This window comes from Silene latifolia, chromosome 3, assembly GCF_048544455.1.
Source record: "Silene latifolia isolate original U9 population chromosome 3, ASM4854445v1, whole genome shotgun sequence".
Lineage (NCBI taxonomy): Eukaryota > Viridiplantae > Streptophyta > Magnoliopsida > Caryophyllales > Caryophyllaceae > Silene > Silene latifolia.
The window spans coordinates 21,705,491-21,725,686 of NC_133528.1; the positions used below are offsets into that span (position 1 = coordinate 21,705,491).

At 36.1% G+C, this 20,196-nt stretch overlaps 1 pseudogene; it reads right to left on the reverse strand.

The window, feature by feature from the left end:
- Window positions 1–12,258: 12,258 nt before the first annotated feature.
- Window positions 12,259–16,037, reverse strand: LOC141648820 (putative glucan 1,3-alpha-glucosidase; annotated as a pseudogene).
- Between the last annotated feature and the right edge of the window lie 4,159 nt (window positions 16,038–20,196).

Consider the following 20,196-nt stretch of genomic DNA (forward strand, 5'->3'; position numbering starts at 1 on the left):
GTTTGACAGTTTTAAGATGACCGCTGAGATGTCTGTGGCCGAGTACTACAGGCAGTTCAACGACAAGTCTAGGTATGCTAAGGATATGGGTTTGAGTGAGGAGAATCTGGCGCTGAGGTTTGAGAGGGGGTTGACCCCTAAGATTATGGATAAGTTACCCGTGGGAGTCCTTACTGATGTTAAGGAAGCTTATGAGAGGGCTGGGAGAGCTGAGAGGTTGGTGGATATGGCTCAGGAGAGGTTAGGTGGTGAGAAAAGGAAGTCTGAGAGCGAGGGTGGTGGCCAACCTAGTCACAAGAAAGGCAACCACAATCAGTCTAAAGGGTTTTCTTCGTGGTCGGGGTTCGATCTTTGGGGCTTCCTTTGGGCGTGGCCGTGGAAGTGTTAGTGGTAGTTGGGGAGTGACCTGCTATAGTTGTGGTGGTGTAGGACACAAGAGACATGAGTGCACAAGTGCACCTGGAACTTTCCAGAGACCTGCGCAGAGCTATGCGAGCAATAGACCGGCTGGATCATGGGCAAACCGGGGAAGTCAGAGCTATCAGGGTGGAGGTAACCGCAACGGCGGTAATTCTTATCAGAAACCATCGACGAACAACAACAACAATCAAGGGTCGGGTGCTAAGCCGACCACGTCAGCCAATACTGTCCAGGGAGGTGGACAGAAGACCAGTGGAAAGTTATTCATGATGGAGAAGAAAAGCGGTGAGGAGGATGCACACGTTATCACCGGTACTTTTCTTGTTAATTGTATTCATACCTTTGTTTTGTTTGATTCGGGGGCTTCTCAGTCGTTTGTATCTTCGAGTCATGTTAAACGGTTGGGTTTGAGGGTATATGAGTCTGTAAGTGAGCAAGTTTTTATACCTTCGGGTGAGTCTGTATCTTGTGGGAGGTTATATAGGGATGTACCTATGATAGTTGGGCAAGTTGACTTCCCTGTAGACTTGCTAGAGTTTCCTTTTGACGGTTTTGAGATGATAGTTGGGATGGATTGGCTGGGAAAGTATAAAGCTAAGATAGACTGTCATCAAAAGAAAGTGTCTTTAAGAGGTCCTAAGGGTGTTAGTGTGTCTTATCGTGGGTTTCTAGTCAAACCCAAAGTTAAGTTGATTGCAGCTGTCACTTTGAAGTCATATCTGAGGAAGGGATGTCCTTTGATATTGTGCCATGTGAGAGATGACCGGATAGAGGGTCCGACAGTTGATTAGATACCAGTGGTGGGAGAGTTTGAGGATGTATTTCCAGAGGAGATTCCGGGGTTGCCGCCGAGAAGAGAGATAGATTTCACAGTAGAGTTGAAACCAGGGACGGGGCCAATCTCTAAGGCACCGTACCGTATGGGTCCTAAGGAGATGGAGGAGCTTAGGAAACAGTTGGATGATCTGATAGAGAAAGGATACATTAGACCTAGTGTATCGCCGTGGGGAGCACCAGTTCTTTTCGTGAAGAAGAAGGATGGGAGTTTGAGGTTGTGCATAGATTACAGGGAGCTGAACCGAGTGACGGTGAAGAACAAGTATCCTTTGCCAAGGATAGATGACCTGTTTGATCAGTTGAGTGGTGCATCGGTCTTTTCCAAGATTCATTTGAGGTCGGGGTACCATCAGGTGAAGATTAGAGAGGTGGACATACCAAAGACAGCTTTCACGTCGAGGTATGGCCATTATGAGTATGTAGTGATGCCGTTTGGGTTATCTAATGCACATTTGTGTGTTTATGGATTTGATGAACAGAATCTTGAGACAGTTTTTGGACAAGTTTGTAGTGGTATTTATCGATGACATCTTAGTCTACTCTAAGACTAAGGAGGAGCATGAGGAGCATCCGAGGATCGTGTTGCAAACTTTGAGGGATCATGAGTTATATGCTAAGTTTGTCCAAGTGTGAGTTCGGTTAGAGAAAGTTGCTTTTGGGGCATGTGATCTCTAAGGAGGGAGTAGTTGTGGATCCGGCGAAGATTGAGGCGGTGACAAAGTGGGAAGCACCAAAGAATGTTCTTTGAGATCGGGAGTTTTCCGGGTTTAGTGGGTACTACAGACGGTTCGTGAAAGATTTCTCCAAGATAGCAAGACCTATGACAGCGTTGATGAGGAAAGAGAACAGGTTTCGTTGGGATGAGAGTTGTGAGACGGCGTTCCAAACATTAAAGGAGCGTTTGACCACAGCTCCTGTCTTAGCATTGCCTAAAGGGATCGAGAACTTTGAGGTTTATACAGATGCCTCAAAGAATGGGTTGGGATGTGTGTTGATGCAGAACGGTAAAGTGATTGCCTATGCTTCTAGACAATTGAAGCCTTATGAGGAGAACTACCCTACTCATGATCTGGAGTTGGGTGCAGTGGTGTTTGCTCTCAAGATATGGAGACATTACCTTTATGGAGCAATCTTTAAGGTATTTTCTGATCACAAGAGTCTCAAGTATACTTTCACTCAAAAGGAGTTGAACATGAGACAGAGGAGGTGGATGGAGCTGATTGGCGATTATGACATGGAAATTATCTACCATGAAGGGAAGGCCAATGTAGTTGCTGATGCTTTGAGTAGGAAGAGTGTACATTCTCGTGTGCAAACAGCTCTATCTTTGATGAGGTGAGAGATGAGGTAGCGAGGTTTGGGATACATATGATGCAGAAAGGAGATGCCATGGGTGATCTGACAGTGTAGCTTGAGTTTTATGATGACATTCGAGGTAAGCAGGCGTTGGATCCTAAGATAGTGGAGTGGAGAGTTGGAGTAGAGAAAGGGACAGTGTCTCGATTCTCCATTCACAAAGATGGTAGTTTGAGGTTTGACGGTAGGTGGTGTGTTCCTAATGATGAGGAGTTGAAAAAGACTATCATGACAGAGGCACATTGCACACCATATTCAGTTCATCCAGGTGGAGATAAGTTGTATAAGGATTTAAAGAATACGTTTTGGTGGCCTGGAATGAAGAAAGAGACAGCTGAGTTTGTGGCCCGTTGTTTGACATGCCAGAGAGTTAAGGGGGAACAGCGACGACCACAAGGTAAGATTCAGTTTTTAACGGTACCTGAGTGGAAGTGGGAATCCATTTCCATGGATTTTATCGTGGGTTTGCCAAAGAGTCAACAAGGTAACAACATGATTTGGGTAATAGTGGATCGACTGACCAAGTCAGCTCACTTTGTTCCAATGAAAGATACATGGACTAAAGCACAATTGGCTATGGCCTATCGAAAGAACATGCTTAGGTTACATGGAGTCCCTAAGGACATAGTGTCTGACAGAGATGCGAGATTTATATCAAGGTTTTGGAAAGAGTTGCAGGAATCGTTGGGAACAACCTTGAAGATGAGTACAGCATTTCATCCTGCGACAGACGGACAGACTGAGAGAACAATCAAGACTCTTGAGGATATGTTGTGAGATTATGTGATGGATTTTGGTGGTAGCTGGGAACAGAGGTTGGACTTGATAGAATTTTCTTATAATAACAGCTATCACGCTAGTATTGGTATGGCACCGTTTGAGGCTTTGTATGGGAGGAGATGTAAGAGTCCGATTTGTTGGGACGATAGTGCTGAGGCAGTGGTTTTAGGACCAGAGATGGTGCATGAGATGGTGGAACAGATTAAGATGATCAGGGAACGGATGAGAGCAGCTCAGGATAGGCAAAAGAGTTATGCAGATCTACATCGCCGGGACATAGAGTTTCAAGTTGGGGACAAGGTTCTTTTGAAAGTGTCTCCTATGCGTGGGGTTATGAGATTTTGGAAGAAAGGCAAGCTAAGTCAGAAGTTTATCGGGCCTTATGAGATCTTAGAGCGAGTTAGGGAAGTTGCATATCGTCTGGCTTTACCAGCTGCGCTAGAGAGAGTGCATAATGTGTTTCATGTATCGCAGCTGCGGAAGTATGTGAGTGACCCGTCACATGTGTTAGAGGCAGAGAGCTTAGAGCTAGATGAGTCCTTATCATATCTTGAGGTGCCTAAGCAGATTCTTGACCGAAAGGTTAGGAAGACTAGGAGTGGTGAGACAGTTTTGCTTAAGATCCTTTTGTCTAACCACGAGACTGAGGAAGCTACATGGGAGCCAGAGGAAGCTATGAAAGAGCCTTACCCTTTTCTTTTTGATCAGGTATGTATGGTTACGGGGACGTAACCTTGTTTCTTTTAGGGGGGTAGGAGATGATCGCGAAGAGTTTTTAAGAGTTTTATACCCTTTTTGTATGTTGTGTCGGTATGTTTGTCGGGATGAGTTGGGTTAGTAACATGTTTTATGTTGAGTTTTGTTTTGGTTGTTGAGTCGGAAGTGTTGAGGGAGTACTTTTGTTTAGTAGTGGTTTGAACTTCGGGGATGAAGTTCTTTTTAAGGAGGGAAGACTGTAATACTCCGTATTTATGAGTCTTTGGGTACTCTATCGAGTAGGCCTTACTCTGTCGAGTAAGGGTAAGTTGCGTTTTAAAATAGTTTCTGACCTATTGGGTACTCGATCGAGTAACTAGGATACTCGATCGAGTAAGGGGGTACTCGATCGAGTACCTTGGGTACTCGATCGAGTAGCCGGTTTACGGGGAGTTTTTCTCGGGTTTTGTTAATTATGCGATTAAGATATATAATCTTTTCTGTCATCATTCTAAACACTTTTGCAAAACCTAATTTACTGTCAAAGAGAGAAAGCAAGTACGTTCATCATATTAATCGCATTGTTAGCAAATCCCGGAGTTTGGAAGGTCGGTTTTCATCGTTTGTTATACCGTTGAGATCCTTGCGTCAAGGGTAAGATCTATGTACCCTTTTTGTTGTCTTTCCTTTAAGTGGTTAAACCCTAATCTAGGGATTTGGGAGTTTTTGAGTAGTTTGTGATTTGGTAGCATGTGTATGTTCACTACAAGAAAACAAGACAAAGGCGACAGAGAAGCTACAGTCGCCAATTTGGCGACAGAAAAAAAAAACTCGGGCGACGGAAAACAGTCGCCAATTTGGCGACTGTAGCTTTTTATCCAAAAATCTGTATGAAATCCACGGGCGACCGAAAGTTATCCAATTTGGCGACCGAAAACAGTCGCCAAATTTAGCGACCAATACCCGTCGCCAATTTGGCGACCGAAAACAGTCGCCAATTGTGTGAACACAAATAAATCATAAATCCACCTCCCCCAGTATCCACCTTCTCATCATTTACATAAACAAAACCCACCATTAGTCACTTTACCGAAACCCACCATTAGTCACTTTACATAAACAAAACCCACCATTATCCACCTTTTCACTTGTGTTTTCCTAATAAAACCACAAAAAATCAATGATCTCCAAACATACATCTCGCTAAAACAAGATTAACCTTCACCAAATTTTCAATTTTATTACTTCTTTTTTCGGATTTCATCTTATTTTTAAAGGTATTGATTCGAATTTCATCTTATTTTTATCCTTGTCTGATTAATTAAAGGTATTGATTCTAATTTTTCTTTTCAAATTCAAATAAGTTATTATTATAGTCATATAGTGGTGTAATTGATAAAATAATTACTTACTTTACCAAACCCAAACCCACAAAAATTTGAAGACAAAAAGGAAAAGAGAAGCACAGAAGACGGATCGGGCTTTGATTAATGTGCAAATTCAGTGGTTGTTTTGTAATAGCTTTTTTGGCCAATATGTAATGTAAATTTTATTGATGTAAATGGCTTTGATTAATGAACAAGTTTGTATTGTAAATTTGTTGATGTAAATAACTTTGATTAATGAGAAAATATTTGATGTAAATTTATTGGTGTAGATTTATTGTAGGAATCTTGTAAATAAAGAATCGCTTTTTGGTTTTGTTAAGTGGCTAGGAAGCCTCTTTCTTTCTATGCAAGATGCAGATCTCGATTTTTTTATTTTTTAATGCCAAAATTGGCGACGGATGGTAGTCGCTGATTTGGCGACGATGTTTATTTGGTAGTCGCCAATTTGGCGACCATAATCGGTCGCCCGAGTAATTTAGGCGACGAGGCCTTGCGACTAACGCGGGACGACTGCTTTCGGTCGCCAATTTCCTTTTAGCGACAAAAATCAGTCGCCTATTTTGGTCGCCCGAGACTGAAATTCTTGTAGTGGTTGTATGATAGGAGGAGGTTTCGTAGAAGAAGCTTTTTGATACAGCTGTAGAGACCGTCTGATAGTTGTGCTTTCCAGGTAGGATTTCCTACTTAGTATTAGTCCCATAATGGGATGATTGTTGATGTGTTATGGTTGATTGAATAATATAGTAATTGTATTGTGACGGTTTGTTGATTGTGATTGTTTGTCTCTGGTTCTCGAGGCGTGTCCTTGGCTGAGTGGGGTCACTTGCGGGAGTGGCTTCACGCCCTAGTTTCGCCCTTCGTGGAACCCGCCACGGAAGGGGATGTGCACATTAATGGACAGGGTTATCGCTCATTATGAGGAGCGGGGATTTGGTGGGTACGGCTGCGGTCCCCCACTGGCAGGGCTGGTCCAGTGGACAGTCGGTGATTGAGATTGTTGGAATTGGTGTGGTTGTGTGTGTGACGGTTAAGCTGTCTGTTTATCTTATTGTTGATATATATTGAGTTGTGTGATTAGTATCGACCCGGTTGTTGTTTTGTAAACTGCGGTGATCCATTCGGGGATGGTGAGCGATGAATTGAGCGAGGTTTGAGTTGAGTATTGGGATATTTGGGAGGTGCCACCGTCGACGATAGAAGTCTTCCATTTGTAGTCTTTTAGTTTTATGACATTTCAGTATTTCAGTAGACAATTGGTTTTAAGAACTTGTACCCGTATTTTGGGATTTGGTTTCAGTTGTACTTTTCACTAAAGTTATATTATTTAAGTTGTTTCGTTATTGTCTTATGAATATCATGCCTCGGGTAACCGAGATGGTAATATCTTCATACCTGAGTGGTCCTGGTAAGACACTTGGAGTATGGGGGTGTTACAACTGAAGTTTGGATTTTTTTTAAAGAGTATGAGGTCGTTTGGTTACCCACTAAAAAACACAGGAAGTACAATTCATATGAATTGCAAAATGGGTAACTTGTTTGGTTACCCCAATTCACATGAATTGGAACTTCCCATGAATTCTAATTCCTCCATAATGGAGGAAGTTGCTTACCTAGGTCCCCCTAGGTAAGTGGGAATGCCTACATGAATTGCAATTCCTATATGCAACCAAACAACATTTTCTAATTCACATGAATTCTAACTTCATGTGATCTTTCACTTCCTAGGCAATGGAAATTCCTGCATGCAACCAAACGACTCCTATATATATATGGATACGGATATGGAAAAAATTTGATTTAACGTGTAAATGTAGTGCGCCACATGTCATTTTATTAGTTACTCAATCTATCATTTTTATGTTATTGTATAGACAATAAAACGTTAAAGATTAAGACTTTATGGATTTTGAAATTATATTTTTGTTTAGTTTATTTAACACTTACGAAGCCCAAAATGTAATATCTAATGTTCTTTTATTTGCATTTAATGTTTACAATTTTATTTTATTTTATCTTTTTTCTTTTTCTAAATAATAGTATAGATCCCGCGCTAATGCGCGGTATTTTAGATAAAGATATTAGAGAATTTAACAATTATACTAGTGGTATAACTCCGTTTGAAATTTACTCATAAAATTTACTATTAGTAATGTTTGTTATTAAGAGATTGACGGTTTTACTGAAATTATTTTGTTAACTTTATTTAAAAAAAAAAACATTGTTGTTATATCATTATATCCAATAAAGGCGTAATATAAACGTGAATTAATGACATATGTAATAAAATCAGATAAGATATATGTTGTAATAAATATACTTATGTACTCTGTATATGTTATATAAAAAAAATTAAAAATTTTAACCAAAATTTAAAATGTTCACATAATAATTAGCAGAGATAGATATTAATATTAAGTCATAATAATTCGTAAGTTTTTACGTTTTAGAATTAAAAATATCTATGAATATTATTAACTTGTTGTACATAAGTTTGTATCAAAAGACGGAATAATAGAATTATTTAGAAAGTCTTTGCTAAAATAGTGTTTTATGGCCATCATGTTTAGTTTACCAAATAATAATAGTAAAATATTTTTCACATCATACGTTTAATAGTGTAATTTAATTAATCAGAATATCTAATTAATATATGTCTATGCAAATTGAAAAAATATTATATTCTTTTTAAATGGAATAGAGTTATTTATTTTTGGGAAAAAAATTTAGTAAGTTCTTATACTTTTAGTATATAAGGGGATGACATGGCTTGCTTAGAACTCTCCAAAAACTGAATGATCTGTTATTATACTATAGATTTGCCTTTTTATATTATTTATAGATTAGCTCCATAATCCCTGAATTGAGTCTGTTTCAATGTATAGCCTTTCTACGGAAAAAAAAAAAACATAAATTCCAAGAAGAAATGGAACTTCAAGATGGCTACTTGACAGCATAATTGAGCTCCCTATATTCATTATCGGCTGAAACATCTCGCAATTAAAGATAGAGAAAACTTAATCAAACCGATGCATACAATACACGGAGTATAAATTAAAAAGTAAGAGTCAAACATCATTTATTTCCATTCTAGCATTATTTTCCTAAAGGAAGAGAGTGTTCGGCACTCCCTTCCACCCATTTTGGTATTCTCTTTAAAAAAATCATTTTTATTCTAAACAGAACAATGACATTGATAATTGAATTTTGAAATCTGCGTTACGTTTATGACTATGTACTCCGAAATTCAGATGATTTCGGTCCCTTGAGATGTGTGTGACGGACCATGTGGTGTTAGCAAAACTTTCTGCTTAAAAGTTATAAACTACTCAAAAGTCAATGTAAATCCTTAATCAATTGCCTCCTATTAAACACGTCATTAGCGTTATACTCACTTCGTAAAGGCTATATACTATGTTTAACTTTTTGCTTTTGGGGGCGGAGTTTACACATTTGAAGGATTTAAAGATTAGGGATATATGTCATGACGGAGGGGAATGATGAGAGGAAAAAATAAGACAAATCTTCGATGAAGAAGACGCTAGGAAAATCCTCGCTATAGAAAGGATGAGGTGAATTGAACACATACTGAAAGTGGAGTGTATACTGTGAAAAGTGGATATGGAGTGGTGTTCAATAATTTTATGGACACAAAAGGGTCAACTAAGGATAAAGAGAGATTAAGCAATAGAGGATAGTCGTTTTGTAAGTCCCGATTATGGCATCTTCCTGGACCTCGAAAGTGGAGGATTTTAATGTGGAAGATTCTTTCCAAAGCTTTATCTGTAGGAAGGGAACTCCTCAGAAGTAAATTGATGAATGAACATTCATGTTGTCTGTGTGACGGACACGACACTACTCTGGAAACATTAGAACACCTTTTCAGGGATTGTGAAACAGTTAAAAGATTATGGGCGGGATCGAACCTGGGGCTCACCCCACTCGATGAATATGGATATAGGATTGTGGATTATAAATTGGATTACTTATCTTGAGAAGTTAGTGGGTGTGGAAATGAGAGTGGTTCAGTTTTTAGTCGTTTTATGGAATATATGGACTATGCGTAATAATATTATGTTTAGAGGAGAAAAATTTCACCCATAAGATTTTTACAAGGTTTGGTCTCAAATGGTTCATTACATTTTCGTTCTCCCTTTTGTTTTTATCTTCCCCTTTTTATTCGCATTTTGAGGCGTGCGTTCACCCATGGACGGTTCGAAAGGATGATTCATGTCAGCCGACCCCAAATCATTTTGGGATTAAGGCTCTGATGTTGTTGTTGTTGTTGTTGTTGTTGTTGTTGGTCTCAAATGGTGGGTTTGGTCTCAAATGGTGGGGAAGTGGCAAACACTCTTAAATTTAAAGATAAGGAGATGATTGACAAAGTTGAATCGCTTATGGATACGACAATGACTGATCTTAGGAGAATCCGTGATGGTTACCCTTACCTTCTCATAGGTGGGACTAGGACATGTGAGGTCACACGATTAAAGTGGATGCGAGTTGGCAAAGATCTGTGATGCGGGAATTGGTTGGGTGGCTTATAATGGAGGAGATGAATCCTTCTTTAAAGGGAGTTTTAAAGTAAGGTCTACTGAAATTGCTCCAGATATATAATTGATGTCGATACATGCGTCTTAAGTTTGTTAACAGCGTAAAGGGATTGCTTTTAAATGCATATTACGATGGCTAATTCTCCACTTAAGAAGCGGAAACAGTGTACTAGGAATAAGGCCTCAACTAGGTTTGGTGTCCGGTTTCGCCCGAGCTACGTTTATTTACTGTTAAATTTTATTTTCAATGAAAAAATCTATGTTGGAATTGTCTAACTCACACATTTACTATTAGTAATATATTTTTCTTTGACATATCTTCTAATTAAGATGAAATGTAAAATTTATTTTCAAATTATGAGACACTTTCACTACCCCGCTATTAATATTATTACTTTCACGACATTCTTTGTTAATATCATTACGTTCACTACTCCCGTGGTTACTATTGTTTCTTTTACTAATTCCTCTATTTTTTTTTTGTTAAATTCATTATTTCCGTTAATTTTATCCGGCCTATATTTAAATCAATAAAATATTTCCTTGAGTCGATTGATTATTTAATTGTTCATACTTTTTCTCATTGTTATCACTATTACTTTCACTACATTCGTTGTTACATTCACTACTCTCACTATCATTATTATAACTGTCACTACTCCCACATTAATACCCGGTAATTTTATTAATCTCGTTGCTCCTACTATTATTTTTACTACATTTAACTTAATTTATAATTTTATGATGATACTAATTAATTTCATAAGTAGGACATGTTAATTTTAAGGAAAATCACTATATTATTGTGTTTTTTAAATTTAATTATTTAATTTAAGAGTAAATTATCGATTACATCCACGCTTAATACACATTTTTACATTTACTCCCACGTCAAAATTTTTTAATTTACACCCAAATTAATAGCTCAGGTTAGAATTTGCACCCCAAGGCATTTTCAGGTGAAAAAGTTTATGAAATGACAAAATTGCCCCCGCATATATTACTCTCAATAAACCTTTGACTCTTCATTTTACTTTCCCTATTTCACTTTTACCCTAATTTCATCCAAAATTTTCCACTTTTAAATTCCCCCAAATTTTCGCAATAATTCCAATTAAATCTTAATTATTGATAGATTGTACATCTATCTATTGCTAATCCGCATTTTATCACACCTCTAAAGTGAACATTCAAATAAAAGCAAATGAACAAAATTGAGTATCGCTCAAATGAATTGCTCTCATAAAACAAAATCATTTAAGAAATTCAAATTGTTAGTGGAAATAGGTTTATGAAATGTATATATGCCTTTTATATATATATATATATATATATATATATATATATATATATATATATATATATATATATATATATATATATATATATATATATATATATATATATATATATATATATATAATAGATTGAAAAGAAAAGAGGATAGCAAACAAAAGAAAGTAAAACGAATACCAAGTGTAGAAAGAAAGCAGTGTCATATATAAAACAAAGTAAATCAAAGCAGATTGAAGTCTTGAATCTCAGCAATGGAAGTCAACTTGGTTATACGCTCCAATTTGTTTGGTATGTTCCAAATTGTTACACGAATCTACAAAGACGCTTTGAAGTGATGGGGTGTAAATTGGGATGTCCGAAATGAAAGTCAACTTGGTCATATAAGCTTAATAAAGGAATGAAGGAGGGCAAAGTCGTCGAAAAATAAATATTTTACCCAAAATATTTGAAATTTGACGGAAATTTAGCCTGAATTCGATATTGGGTGCAAATTTTAACCTGAGCTATTAATTTGGGAGTAATTTAATAAAAAAATTTGATGTGGAAGTAAATGTAAAAATGTGTATTAAGAGTGGGTGTAATTGATAATTTACTCTTAATTTAATGTAGTTTCCATAAACATTCTTCATCAATGCATCTTTATATTATACTTTTAACCAAAACTATATAATATTTACATTGAGATCCCTTTATCAAGTCCATCACACGGTACTATCGATTTAAAACTATATAGTATATTTAATTTGTATAAATTTCTTTAATTACATTAAGTCCCTTGATTTCTGGAATTAATATATAAATATAAATATTGATTGATAGCACAGCAAATGGTCAAACTAAAAAGTTCCCTCCATAACAAACCTGGGTTACCGAACTGGCTCGAGTACCCTACGAATCACGATAGTTAAGAGTGAATTCTATCCGCTTACTAAAAATACATGTAACACACACTTTATAAGGGCGAATCGTGAATCTAACCATGTAACAAACATTACTTTTATAACCATCAACAACAAAATTGTCCTATTATTAAGACAAGTGACACATGATTAATCCAACTCTATAACTTCAAACATTTAACACTGACCAACTATCGAACCGTAACAAGAATGCAGCTCCAAGAATCATGAACCTTTGAATGATGCCTCATATTTGTCCAGTGAATTCAGTAAAGCCAATCTTGCATTAAACACTGCTGGAAATCGCTAAAGTGAGGCATGGTTTGACCATGATAGATGAAAGTCAAGCCCCACTGGAGCTCACAAGATTTGTATTGTCCAATCATCTGATATCCGAACATTAGGTTTACGAATTGTCAAAACCGGTGCTGTCTGAGGGTGGTGAACCAGGAGAGGGCCCATTTCAATTACTGCTTCATTGTTAGTAGGTTCAATGCGAGCGCTTTTGGGTCGAGATGACAGGCCAAGAATTATAATTCTTTCGATCACACAATCGGATGAAAAGAGCCTTTCATTATTGCCCAAGGGAGCCACGTTCAAGGAAGTAAGCTTGCCATTGGAGAAGATGAATCGGCGATGAATGTAGGCATCACGCTGAAATTCGAAGGTCTTGCCATCATCTACGTATAGCTCACCTTCGGCTTTTTGGGAACTGTTTAAAGCTATCACCTGAAACCAACCAAGGGAAATATACACATCACAACACTCAAATAGATAAATTGGCTGCCAAATTCTTTCATTGGAAGACTTATAGAAAGAGTTAGTCCTATTGACCCAAAACTGACATATCATCAAATCTTCTGGTAACAAATGTCGACAAGCTTAGCAAGTAAAGTCATTTAGTAGAAGGAACTAGAAACTAAGCACCCCCACACTCCACCCAAAAAAAAAGGAAAGAAAAATATACATACCAGGGTGTATGGATCATTCACCATCTGGGTGGAACTTCGGCGGAAGCGATCTTTCCTGGGTATGATGGTACCAGCCCTTTGGAAAGCAGGAACACTTTCATCGGAGACATCCAATTTATGAGTGATCCCTCCCTTGTATGTGCTTCCACTCCTCATATCATACCAGGACTGTTCTCCGGGGAGATATACTGATACATGCTTAATTTTCTGGATAAAGCATATACATGTTCCACTATTATGATTTTCACGAGAAAAACAGGCACATGGAATTGACGTTAATTGGAGAATATGTAAGATCTCTAAAATCTGGAATTTTGGTAACAAACCTCAGAGTACACTCCTTGCACTAATATACCGTTTCCAACCATGAAGGCCTCGTCATTATTGAAAGCAGCTTCATCATTTGGAAACTCCATCCACAAAGGACGCATCACTGGAACACCACTTGTATTTGCCTCTCTAAATAACGTGTAGAAATAAGGAAGTAGCATGTACCGATTGTGAATGGCGTCTCTCATGAGTTCCGTGTTGCGTTCCCTGTGATTGAAAGAGAATTTATGAGTCAAGCATGTAAATCAGTTTCGAGAGTGTCTATCATTAGCCCTTTCTTCTCTTTAGTACACTTCTTTTCAAGAGGGACTTGTGACTTGTGACTTATGAGAGGTGTTAAGGGAGGTAAGAAATATATCCATGCACAATGTATTGACTCAAACATGTACCATAAATACTAAGATAAAATGCACAAGAATCAGAGTTACAATTCTTCATATAATCTCCCGTACACGTGTCGGCTTTTGACACTCATAAAGTGTTAATCAGTTAATGTACTTCAGCTCCATATACATATAAATGAACCCCTAGACATGAAACTAAAATAACTGGGCAGGTTTAACAGTAGAATAATTACCCAAACAACCATGGTTCTCTTCTTTTTGTGTCATGATGGGCATGCCCACGGAAGAAGGGATAGTAGGCACCCAATTGATACCAACGCAAAAAGATGGCTCGGGTTCGGGGTTACCGAAGAATCCACCAACATCGCACCTATACAAAAAGACAACCGTGAGCGAGCAAACACTTACAAAATCTATTTTTTTTTTGTTTTTTTTTTTTTTTTTGCGGTGAAATGAACAAATATACCTGAAAAGGTAATTCCAGTGAGTCCCATGGTCAAGACCATGGGTCGAAACCCTTAGTTGCTCCCATTTCTGCGGTATTATCACCGGTCCAAATAGCTCCATATCTTTGACTTCAAAGAAAGAACGCCCTTGATAAGACGAAGGGTCTATCCTTCCCTTCACCTCGCTTTACAAGTCCATCAGATGTGCCCATGTGAAAATAATAACCATAAGCATTATGAAGTTCCCTGTGTTCAACACCTCCAACATGCAATGCATCTCTAGGCATTGTGACCTGGTGAAAGCAAGATACGAATAAGATCAGACCATGATAAAATAAAATACACCGACATCTTTGTATATCCCGCTTTCTTTCGCATCAAAGGTATATCAAGATAAAGGCAAATTTGTTCTTGAAAAGAAGTCAAATGATGACAATGCTAGTACCATACACTCTGAAACACCACACAAAATTTCGTTAAATTGGAACAATACCAACTGAGTCCTTTGGTAATTTGATAAAAACAATACAAAGTAAGTTATTTTCTAAAAATGAACTTAGAAGCCCAACTGAAATACAAAACAACTACCCTTCCCAGGCCAAGAGTCATATGGCTTAACGATGATCTTTGCTAAACATTGAGACTTGAGAGAGTGAGACACAGTTCCACATAGAGTAATAAGGAGCAAAGCATTAGCACAAAGTCTTATGTAAGATCGTCTTGCAAGACCTCTTTAACACTTGTAAATTACCAGTAACCCTTACCGCCAATGACCTTTGGGATAGTGAGACTTTTTCTATTGTTAGTGACCATTTTATCATTGAGAGTGATAGTTTTAGTTAGGGACCCTTTTTGTAGCATATAAGAAGAGGAAAAAAAACAAGCAACGAAGTTTGAACAAAGGATAAGATGGGAAGGATAATGACACAATGCCATCAACACCAATGACCATAAGAATCCGAGTTCCGGATCCATTCGAGAAGGAAAAGTTAGAAAAAAACAATTGTAATAATCATGAATTTATAAGCTCAATATCACAGATATGACCTTGAATAACAGTATCCATGCATAAGACGTAAATAGTATTCAGTGAATATACCATATATAAACATAAGTGCTAAGTCAGTAGAAATAGAGAAGAGACAACAAGTGACAGAAGAATACCTCCGGTCCATTAAATACAGAAGGTTCATTCATATCGTTCCATATGTATAGTGAGGGTGTGGACCCAACATAATTCTTGTAGGAGAATTTTTCAGCCCACCATTCCCTGACTTCCCGGCTCAACATATCCAGGTACGAGGAGGAGCCAGGCCAACACCATCCATCATAATCCTTCTTACTCCCATCCTTAACATAATGCCCATGTCAGTAGCTTCTTTATGAATGTAGTACGATTCATCTCGCTTAATATGAGGATCAACAATGGTAACCATACGTCTCCCCTTGGCAGCCAACTTGGTCTGCATCTCTTCCGGATGAGGAAAAAGCATACTATCCCAAGTAAAATACCTATTTCCATCCGTATGCTCAATATCAAGCCACAAAACATCATACGGAATATCATGCTCATCAAACTTCGAGTCCACATGATAAACATCCTCCTCATCCCTATAATTTCACCTACACTGATGAGAACCAGTAGCAAACAACTGTGGCATAGCAGGAAACCCAGTCACACTCATATACTGCTTAACAACATCCTTAGGCTCTGGCCCAACAAAGTATTATTGAGAGAAGTTATAGAGAGTGTGTAATTATGTTTTAGTTGATATGATAACAAAAAAAAATGTTTATAAAGGTTGTAATATTTACTAATCCGTGGCTTTCTTTGTTATTGGTCACTCATATGATGAACAACCACGAATGTGGAATATCATCTAATATTTTATTGACAACTAAACGGCCACGATTAACTCTTAAGTACCATCACTTTTTATGTTGTTTTAACTCCAAATTGTCCTTTTCCCGCAGAAACAATATTTTCAGCCGTTTATTATAAAAGAATTCGTACAATCCTATTGATCGTACGTTGCAACGATTAGTCGATAGCAATGTACGATCGATAGCATCTTAAACCATATGTCGCATGAAATCTTAATCTTAAATCTTGCGTTCCGGTCATATATAAACTCATATTCATCAAACGTTTCTAAAATTAGTCCTACGTTGTTGATCTGAACAATTAACTAATTATAACAATATACGATTGATAACATCTTAAACTTAGGTCTTAAATTTATGTCTTACGTCCCGAGACATGGGTATCTAAACCCGTATTGATCGTACATTGCTATGATACGTCAATAGCAACGTACGATCGATAGCATCTTAAACCATAAGACATAGGTATCTAAACCCGTATTTATCGTACATTGCTATGATTAGTCAACAGCAACGTATGATCGATAGCATCTTAAACCATAATACATAGGTATCTAAACTCGTATTGATCGTACATTGCTATTATTAGTCACTAGCAACGTACGATCGATCACATATTAAACCATAACACATAGGTATCTAAGCCCGTATTGATCGTACATTGCAATGATTAGTCAATTGCAACGTACGATCGATAACATCTTAAAACATAAGTGGTATGACATTTTAATCTTAAGTCTTGCGTTCCGATCATATATAAACTCATATTGATCAAAGGTTGCTAAAATTAGTACTACAATGTTGATCGGAACAATTAACTAATTATAACAACATACGATTGATAACATCTTAAAGCATAACTAGAATAACATCTTAACCTTAGATCTTAAATTTACGTACACATACGATCGTACATATTGCTAAATTCCTAAAACCCAAATTAACCCTATAAACCCAAACTCCTAAAAACCCTAGAAACCCTAAACCCCAAATAAACCCTAGAAACCTTAAACCCCCTAAAAAGCCTTAAAACCCTAAAAATATATTTTAACCAATCCATGATGGACTAAACTTTGGATGAACATACGATCAACGCAACGATCTATGTAGAACATTTGTATTTGAAAAATATAAATTTCTATTTTAATATTTACACTTAATAAACAAAATAAATTAATTAACTGTAACTATTCATTTCTTAACTGTTGTTTTTTATTTCTTAACAAACTAAAACTTATATTTTACTGTCAATTTAACTGTAGTTTATCATATTTACTATATTAATATGTTACTATATTAATTTAACTATATATTTATATTATGTTTTCACTAATATAATTTATATTTTAATATTTTAAATTAATAAAACTAACATTTTACCATCTAATTTGACTTATATAATTTGTGTATGGATAAAAATATATTTCGGCAGTAATATTCTACGAAGTTACATAAATTATTTACTTTTAATTATTTAAAAACATGTAAATAAATTAAGATATATTTTCTTTACTATTCTTTTTAATAATATAATTGGTCATTAATAGTTTTTATCTACTAGCCTTTTCGAATAGTGTAAAATAAATTAAGGTGCATAGGGAAGTCAAACGTTCATAATTCAATTTTATGGAGAATAGTAAGAGTTATCCTATTTTTTTTAATTCCATTTTATCGAGTATGATAAGAGTCACCCTTTTTGGTTTTTATTTTTTTATTTTAATTTATAAGGACAATTAAAAAAAGGTAATATGAGAAGAAAATTACTTTTATTAATATTAAAAAGGACGATACAAAGGAAAAAAAACAACAAACGAAATTTTAAAACTAAACCTAATGACTACAACCAACACAAGAATCAAATCTAAGTTTCTTAGAATTGAGCCTTCTTGGATGAGTTCTCCCGAACCTCTTCTTGGACATCTTTGGAGGGGGGATGTCGGGGGTTTTTGTGCATGGCGATTTCCCCGTAACTTTTCCGGAGTTCTTCGGCTTAGGAGGGGTTGCTATAACCTCAATCACCTCCACTACTTCGTCCTCCTCTTGCTCCTCCACCCTAACAATGGTGGAATCAATATTAGGGGTAGCTAACATCTCTATCCCATCGTCAATTTTCTTCCAATACATTTTGTCGAGTTCAAATTTACCCCAATTAAGCATATTAAATTCCTCGTCAAATAAATCAACATGGAAAGTATTTCCATGGTTACCGGGACTAGCTCTCGTTAAAGCATTTTGGACGTTGGTAGGACCAACTTCCTTGATTATTTCTCTCATGAACAACCTCGTGTTCACAATGTCTCTTGCATGGACTTTCCTCTCTTCCGACATTTTTGTTATTTCACTTTAGGATAGTTAAAAGATTAATTTAGTAGGGAAGATGTATTTTGGATGAATTAAAATTTAGAGGGAATGACTATATTTATAATACAATATTTCCCTCCAAAAAAAATAATCAACGCATGGTTTTCCGCCAAATGCAAGTTAGGTGGGGAAAACCCTAACGACCTTTCATCTTCTTAACTACAACATAAAAATAACAAGTTCCCCCGAAATATTTATTTAGAGTGTAGATTATAAGCATACAATTGGTATAGCATAGTTGGTAAGAGACATATTTTTCTTACCAGACGTCTAAGGTTCGAACCTTGTTGCAGTACTTTTTTATTAACAAGTTTTTCGTATGTACTTTTTGTAAAAAAAAAAGAGTATTTAAATAAAAATAGTTGTACCATAAATAATTATGTCCAAGAAAATTTTAAGAAAATTTTTTATTAATATTTTTTAAGAATTTTTTACATAATAATTATGTCCAATAAAATTTTTTTAATAAAATTTTTTAAAAAAAAATTTATTAACATTTTTTTTATTTAACTCGCTAATTTCATACTTAATATTATGAAATTATACAAAAAAAAAATATAATGTAAATAAAGTGCCTTATAAAATGCAAAAACAATTTATCAATAAATAAATAAATAAAACCTTGAATAAGAAAAAAAAAGTTATTACCATAAATAATTATGTCAAAGAGATACAGAACGCAAATATATTCAATAATAAATTAAAAAGAAAAATAAATCTAAAAAATAATCAGCGAAAATAATTATACAAAAAATATTACAAAGATAAATAATTAGTAAAAATGTATACAAGCTGAGATACAAAAATACGAAATATACAATATAAAAAATGTATACAATTAATATCGTACAAGCTCATGTACAAATATACCGTATTCATTAATGTATCCGCCTAAGTAAAAATATACGGTAAACAATTTGTATACATAAATATTGAAATACTGGTGTGAGGTTAAAACTCGTCGTCAAAAGTTACCTACCCAAAACAATATTTATAACTTCACAAACTACTCTTAGCAAAGAGGCAAGTAAAGGTCGGATCCCAAGGGACGGATATTGATGTAGGATTATCAATTGCAAATGGTTGTGTCTTAGGGTGTCACAATTTGGATTGAGATAAGAGATCAACTAAACTAATCAACAAGGTAAAAGTAAAGTAATGAAAACAAGCAAGATGATTCAAATGATATGTAAACAATTGATTAAAGGCACTAGGGTGTCATGGGTTCATAGGGGATTCATGGGAGCTGATCATACAAACATGTTCTCTACTAGATGCAAGCACTTATTGTTGTGATGGGATCGAGTTGGTGTATAAGCTTAGAATCCCTAAGAAGGTTTGGGTCCCAGAGCCGAATCGATTAGATTGTACAACACCTACAAGTCGACTTAGTCCTTCCTATCCAACTATATGCATGGTCTAATGAGACTCGAGTTGGTGTATAAGCTTACAAGTCTCATTTAAAAGATAAGTGATGGGGAAAAAATGCAAGGATTCATAGGCTTGCATTTCATCAAATATAACATGTGCATAAGTTGAAATCACAACAAGCAAGCAAATTAATTATGAAACATATTAGATTAAGCATGAATCAATCCCCATGTTGGTTTCCCCTAATTCCCCATTAACCATAGTTAA